This window comes from Sapajus apella, unplaced genomic scaffold, assembly GCF_009761245.1.
Source record: "Sapajus apella isolate SASKATOON/1434 unplaced genomic scaffold, GSC_monkey_1.0 scaffold37, whole genome shotgun sequence".
Classification (NCBI taxonomy): Eukaryota; Metazoa; Chordata; class Mammalia; order Primates; family Cebidae; genus Sapajus; species Sapajus apella.
Window position 1 is genome coordinate 761,442 of NW_022436977.1, and position 7,085 is coordinate 768,526.

Consider the following 7,085-nt stretch of genomic DNA (forward strand, 5'->3'; position numbering starts at 1 on the left):
GTATGTTGGTGATCTGGTATTTGGCATGTTGGAGATCTGGTATTTGGTATGCTGAGAGTTCTTATATTTGGTATGTTGGTGATATGGTATTTGGTATGTTGGAGATCTGGTATCTGATATGTTGGAGATCTGGTATGTTGCAGATCTGGTATTTGGTATATTGTCTTGATGTGTAAAAATTTCTGGGGCTTCAAACAAAGAAACAACTGCACTGCACCCTCCGCCTCCCAGATTCAAGCTGTTCTCCTGCCTCAGCCTCCTGAGTTCTGGGACTACAGGTGCACACCTAATTTTTGTATTTTTAGTAGAGGTGAGGTTTTCCTATATTGACCAGGCTGGTCTCGAACTCCTGGCCTCAAGCCATCTGCCCACCACCTCAGCCTCCCAAAGTGCTGGGATTACAGGCATGAGCCACCACACCCAGCTTCAACATTTATAATACAAAAAAATAGTTGTAAAGAAATCACATCCTTTGCCACTGTTTTTATATTATTTTGTGGAGACAGGGTCTCAATCTATCACCCAGGCTGGAATGCAGTGGTATAATCATTGTTCACTGTAACCTCGAACGCCTGGCCTCAAGCAGTCCTCCCACCTTAGCCTCCCAAAGTGCTGGGATTACAGACATGTTCCACTATGCCCAGCCTTTTGCAACAATTTAAACGTGGTGAAAATTTTTCCTTTATCAAATTTTAAAATTTCACTTTCTTTTTTTTTTTTTGAGATGGAGTTTCACTCTTGTCTCTCACGGTGGAGTGCAATGGCGTGATCCCTGCTCACTGCAACCTCTGCCTCCTGGGTTCAAGCGATTCTCCTGCCTTAGCCACCCAAGTAGTTGGGATTACAGGGGTGTGCCACTGCGCCGGCCTGATTTTTAATTTTTAAAAATTTTTAGTAGAGACAGGTTTCGCTCCGTTTGTCAGGCTGGTCTTGAACTCCTGACCTGAGGTGATCCACTCACCTCGGCCTCCCAAAGTGCTGGGATTACAGATGTGAGCTACCTCGCCCGGCCTAAAAACTTCACTTTTAAAAACAAGCTTTATTGAAGGAGTATATAATTTAAAAAAATGTTTATGTTATGCATGAGCTAAGTTATTGAAAGACTACAGTCTTGACAGATGAGCCAGAGGTTGCTTGGCAGAGGAGGAGAAAGACATTCTTTGTAGGACAAAGAGAGGGTTCTGTGGGTAGACTCTTTCATAGAGGGGAGTAATTTGAGATAAGCTGGAAATGTATCCATGCTGGGCAGCAGAGTGATACCCCATCTTTACAAAAAATACAAAAAGGAGCTGGGCATGGTGGCATGTACCTGTAGTCCCAGCTACTTGAGAGGCTGAAGCAGGAGGGATCACCTAAGCCTAGAAGGTGGAGGTTGCAGTGAGCTGAAATGCACTACTGCACTCCAGCCTGGGCAATAGAGTGAGACTATGTCTTTAAAAAAAAAAAAAAAAAAAAAGCTGGAAATGTAAGTTGGGGTCAGACTAACAGGAACTAGGCTGAGGCATTTCTGTTTATTATTAATTTTAATTATGCAAGTTATACATGATTACAATCTCCTTGTAAAAACCAAAGCTTTATGAATAGGCCTAGGATTGTCACTTCCATTTCTGATCTCCAGAGGTGACCTTGGTTTTCAGTTTGGTGTAAGTTTATCTCGCACATGCTGTAGGTCTCTATGTGATGGAACATCGAAGCTGAGAAGTTTCAGCTTCGTTACAGGGTCATCAGCAACTGGGGGGCTGGGCTGGAGCTGAGAATTTCTACAAGACTTACTATTCCTTTGTGTTTTGCAACTGCAGTTTGCTCACTTAGATAATAAGAGCTGTGATTTGGGAGTGAGGGAAGGAGTGGGGTGATTTTGGCGCAGGGCCTGTGACGCTCTATTGTCAGCAGCTGTCATTAAGCACTGAGCACTGTGCCACTGGAAGGCAGAAGGGAAGGTACAGAAAAGGTAACGGGAGGACATGAAATCCCATCTTATTTGCGTATAGATAGGCCTGGCTGGGTAGAAAAGTGCTCTCTACAAACAGGTGGCCCTCTTAGTTTCTTTTGTGTCCCTTTTTTTTTTTTTTTTTTTTGAGACAATGTTGCTCTGTTGCCTGGGCTGGAGTGCAGTGCTGCAATCTTGGCTCACTACAACCTCCAACCCCTGTGCTCAAGTGATTCTCCTACCTCAGCCTCCTAAGTAGCTGAGACCACACACATACACCACCAGGCACAGCTAATTTTTGGTATTTTTAGTAGAGATGAGGTTTTTCCATGTTGCCCAGTTTGGTCTTGAACTCCTGGGCTCAAGCGATCTACCCGCCTCAGCCTCCCAAACTGCTGGAATTACAGGTGTGAGCCACTACACCTGTCCATGTCCCCAATTTTGAATGAGATGAGGGCATGGAAAATTAATAACCATTCAAATGTGATGAGCAAAAGCAACTGATACTTGGCCTCACTGCTGGGGACAATGCAGAGTAGTGTGGACAGTGGCAAAATGGATAGCCCAAGGTCTTTCTTTTTTTATTTTTTTTGAGACGGAGTCTTGCTCTGTTACCCAGGCTGGAGTGTAGTGGCATGATCTCTGCTCACCACAACCTCCGTCTCCTGGGTTGAAGCGATTCTCCTGCCTCAGCCTCCAGAGTAGCTGGGATTACAGGCGCATACCACCACACCCAGCTAATTTTTTGTATTTTTAGTAGAGATGCGGTTTTACCATGTTGGCCAGGCTGGTCTCAAACTCCTGACTTCGTGAACCGCCTGCCTTGGCCTTCCAAAGTGTTGGGATTACAGGCGTGAGCCACTGTGCCTGGCCAGCTCAAAGTTTTTCTATAGGGCAGTCATTATTCAGCCCTGTCAGCTGTGGTCCTGGGCCATACGCATCAATGTTAGCCATATTGTCTGATTTTTCAAGAGACCGTAAAATTGGATTTTTTTTGCTTTGTTGCCCAGGCTGGAGTGCAGTAGTGCAATCTCAGCTCACAGCAACCTCTACCCCCCAGGTTCAAGCGATTCTCCTGCCTCAGCCTCCCCAGTAACTGGGATTACAGGCACCCACCACCACGCCTGGCTAATTCTTGTCCTTTTAGTAGAGATGGGGTTTCCCCATGTTGCCTAGGCTGGTCTTGAACTCCTGACCTCAGGTGATCCACCTGCCTTGGCCTCCCAAAGTGCTGGGATTACAGGCATGAGCCACCGCACCCAGCCTCAGCTCAAACATTTCTTAAACACTGTGTTGGCCAAATAAGGCATGTACCTGTGGGCTGCTATTTTGCTTTCTCTGTTTCATTTTCTCACCTTTGCATATAATCCCCTGATTGCCACTGGCTCTATGATCTACATGGCTGTGGAGGATCCTGGCCTCCTTAGGTAGATGCTGTGAGAATGGTTGACTTTACTCCCCATGTCTAGTTTATACCCATATTCTGATATCCAGCTAGTAATAGAGCTCTGCCACGAAGCGGGGGCCTAGCAGAAAGTTCCAGTAGCATCCCAGGGAACTCAGCCAATCTAGATTCACTAGACGCCAAGACCCCTCCAGGGAGTTGGTCCTGAAGCCTCCAGAGTCCTTCTCTCAGGCATCAGGGTGGGTTCTTACGCCTCTCCCAGGACAGAGCCCAGTGGGAACACAGGCTGGTGACTGTTTCTCAAAGGGCTTTGTCCTGTGACTGAAGCCAAGCAAGAGTGTCCGACACATGAAAACGCGCACACACACACACACACACACACACACACACCCTGCCCCACACACTTCCCAGACCTTTTCCCACGCAGTCCCAGGGCGGCCAGAAGGGCAGCTGGTCGTGGGAATGAACCGCAGCCTCCTCCCCCAGCGGCGGCTCCACCCTGCTCCATCTACTCCTGGCCCTGCCGTCCCACCCCCAACCCCCGTATTACTTCCAGAGAAGGAAGTAGCTGAACAATGCGGCACATCAGAGAATGGGCACAGATCCCAGAGCCGATGCCAGGGGCAGGTCCTTGGCAGGCTGTGGGCTCTGACCCCTGGCTTCCCCGCTCCTACGCATGCGGCTTCCTCAAGGTGGCTTCCTAGACCTTCTCTCCATTCCTGGAAGCTCGGCATGGCGGCCACTCTTCTGCCTCTCCAAGACTTGGCCTCTTCCCCGTTGTATGGTGGCCAGCATGTAACCTACTTCCTTCTGCCCTTCCTCACCCACACTCCCACATTCCATTTGGGTAGAGTTCCCAGTCTGAGGGCTGAAGCCAGGCTTTGATGGGGATTTTGGCCAGTGGGGGCAGGTGGGAAGAGAGGGTAATTTTTTTCTAAAGTTCTCCAGAGGTCAAGCAAGGCAAGTTGTGAGAACAGAGACGGGCTGTGGCGCAAGGGCGCCAGGGCCCCAGGGCCCCTAGGTTTCATTCTCCCTTCTGGATGGGGCCGTCTCTGCCTTGGCAGATGGGTGGAAGTGCTCACAGGCCAGAGGAACAGAAAAAAATCACTAGTCGAGGCCGGGAGTGGTGTCTCACGCCTGTAATCCAAGCACTTTGGAGGCCAAGGTGGGTGGATCATCTGAAGTCAGGAGTTCAAGACCAGCCTGATCAACGTGGTGAAACTTCCTCTTTAAAAAAAAAAAAAAAAAAAAAAAGAAAGAGAAAAAAAATCACTAGTCATGCCCAGCTTCCTGGAGCTGGGAAGTTGGTGGGAACCACTACTTTTGTTTTTCCTGCTGGTCTAAAATAATGTTTTGCCTGGGACCGGAACCCTACACCCCAGGCAGGAATACCCTCTCTCACTCCCAGTTCTAGTGCTTTAAAGTGCTTCACCTTCCGCCAGGCGCTTCCTGCCCTGTGAGCCAAGGGGCAGGGCTCCTCACAAGTCTTTTGCTGCCTCTAGAAGCTAGTTCCTCTCCCCACCCCCAATCATGGATCCTGACTCAAGGGTTGATAGCGGGATCCAAGCTAGACCCTGTGAGGTGGTTTAACTGACCACTTGGAAACCTAAAAAGTTTTTTTTTTTTTTTTTTTTTTTTTTTTTTTTTTTTTTTTTTTTTGAGATGGAGTCTTGCTCTGTCTCCCAGACAGAGAGGGAGGCTGGAGTGCAATGGCATGGTCTTGGCTTACTGCAACCTCTGCCTCCCGGGTTCAAGCAATTCTCCTGCCTCAGCCTCCCAAATATCTGGGATTACAGGCACCTGCCACTGCACCCAGCTAATTTGTATTTTTAGTAGAGACGGGGTTTCACCATGTTGGCGAGACTGGTCTCAAACTCCTGACCTCATGATTTGCCCACCTCAGCCTCCCAACGTGCTGGGATTACAGGCGTGAGCCACCACGCTGGGCCCGGAAACCTAAAAAAGTCTTTATCATGGAAAAGAACCCTAAAAGCCTACTCCCAACCTCCAATTTTAGCTGAGAAACAGAGGTACAAAGAGCACATGTGCCTTGCCCAGGATCAGCAGCCAGGAGAAGGCGGGGAACTGGGACTCCCAGATTTTCGGACTCTGGTGATATCCTTCAGGAACACAGTGCAATGTTGAACAGCGGCTTTGGGAGGGAGCAGAAGAAAAATGCCAGCCTCTTGATATCCTGATCTTGCTGGGGCCTTGCCGAACCTTTATTTTTAATCTCCTTTTTCAGGACTTTGGGCTCTATTTTCACCTTGAAAAAGTGGCATTTGAATTGTCTTTGTTCTCAGCAGAGAGAGCTGACACCCATTCTTCACTTGATCTTAGCCAAAAGTCTGGGAAGCGACACTGACACCCATTCCTCTAAGTGCCTCCTGCACTCACAGGCTGAGCGGCCCACTTCTGCAGTGACGCTGCTGTCTTCTCGTGCTTCTACCTTATATGTAAGTGACACCTCTCCAACTCTACTGTAAGCTTTCATGCTTTAAATTTCTTCACTGAATTTTACCATACACAGAAGTATTCACTGAGCACCTAACACAGACCAGGCTCTTCACTTCACACCCACATGGAGCTTTCAGTCTTATGCAAGTGTCACACAGGGGACACGGGAGCAGCAGAACAATGCATTACAGGTATGGTCGTTGCCAGGAGGGAATGCACAGGGACAGGGATGCTGCCAAGGGCTCTCTGAGGATGGGGAGCCAGCTCCGCCTCAGGAGGATCTCAGGGAGGGTGGTCCAAGTCAGGGAATATTAAGAGGCTGGTCCTGTTTTGAGACCCTGAGAAGAAGCCAGGGTTGCTCCAAAGAGAAGAGCATGGGCTGGGGCTGGAGGGGCAGGTCTTAGCTCCTGCAGGGCTTTAGTTCTGTTTGTTTGTTTTAGTTTATTTTTAGAGACAGCGTCTCACTTTGCTGCCCAGAGGTCTCACTCTGCTAGAGAACAGTGGTGCAGTCATACATAGCTCAACTGCAGCCTCAAATTCCCAGGCTTAAGGGATCCTCCCACCTCAGCCTCCCAAAAGTAGCTGGGACTACAGGTGTGTACCACCATGCCTGGCTAATTATTAACTTCTTTTGTAGAGACAGGGTCTCCCTATGTTGCCCGGGCTGCTCTCAAATTCCTGGGCTCAAATGATCCTACCTCAGCCTCCTGAATAGCTAGGACTACGTAGATGTATGCACAACAACACTCAGCCAATTATTATATTTTCCTTGAGACAGAGCCTTACTTCATTGCCCAGGCTGGAATGTAGTGGTGTGATTGCAGCTCACTGCAACCTCCACCTCCTGAGTTCAAAAGATTCTCCTGCCTCAGTCTCCTGAGTAGCAGGGACCACAGGTGTACACCACCACACCTGGCTAATTTTTGTATTTTTAGTAGAGATGGAGGTCTGAAACTCCTGGCCTCAAGTGATCTACCCACCTCAGCCTCCCAAACTGCTAGGATTATAGGCATGAGCCATTGTGCCTGGTCTAATTTTATTTTTTGTAGAGATGAGGTCTCACTATGTTGCCCAGGCTAGTCTTGAACTCCTGGGCCCAAGTGATCCTCCTGCCTTGGCCTCCCAAAGTGTTAGGATTGCAGAAGTAAGTCTCTGAGCCGAGCTCACGTTTTTTAATACATTTTTATTACATTTACATATATGGTTTTACTCATATGCAAACTTAGCGTGTGCACGCATACACACACAGGCGCACACACATATATATATATATATATATATATATATATATAT

General features: G+C 48.2%; 1 long non-coding RNA gene across 1 annotated transcript in view; it reads left to right on the forward strand.

The window, feature by feature from the left end:
• LOC116564239 overlaps positions 1 to 5,670 on the forward strand; it is a 17,545-nt gene extending 11,875 nt beyond the window's left edge. Inside the window, exon 3 of the long non-coding RNA XR_004274807.1 lies at positions 5,581 to 5,670. This is a non-coding gene — a long non-coding RNA (uncharacterized LOC116564239). The remainder of the gene's footprint in view (positions 1 to 5,580) is intronic.
• The last annotated feature ends 1,415 nt before the right edge of the window (positions 5,671 to 7,085 follow it).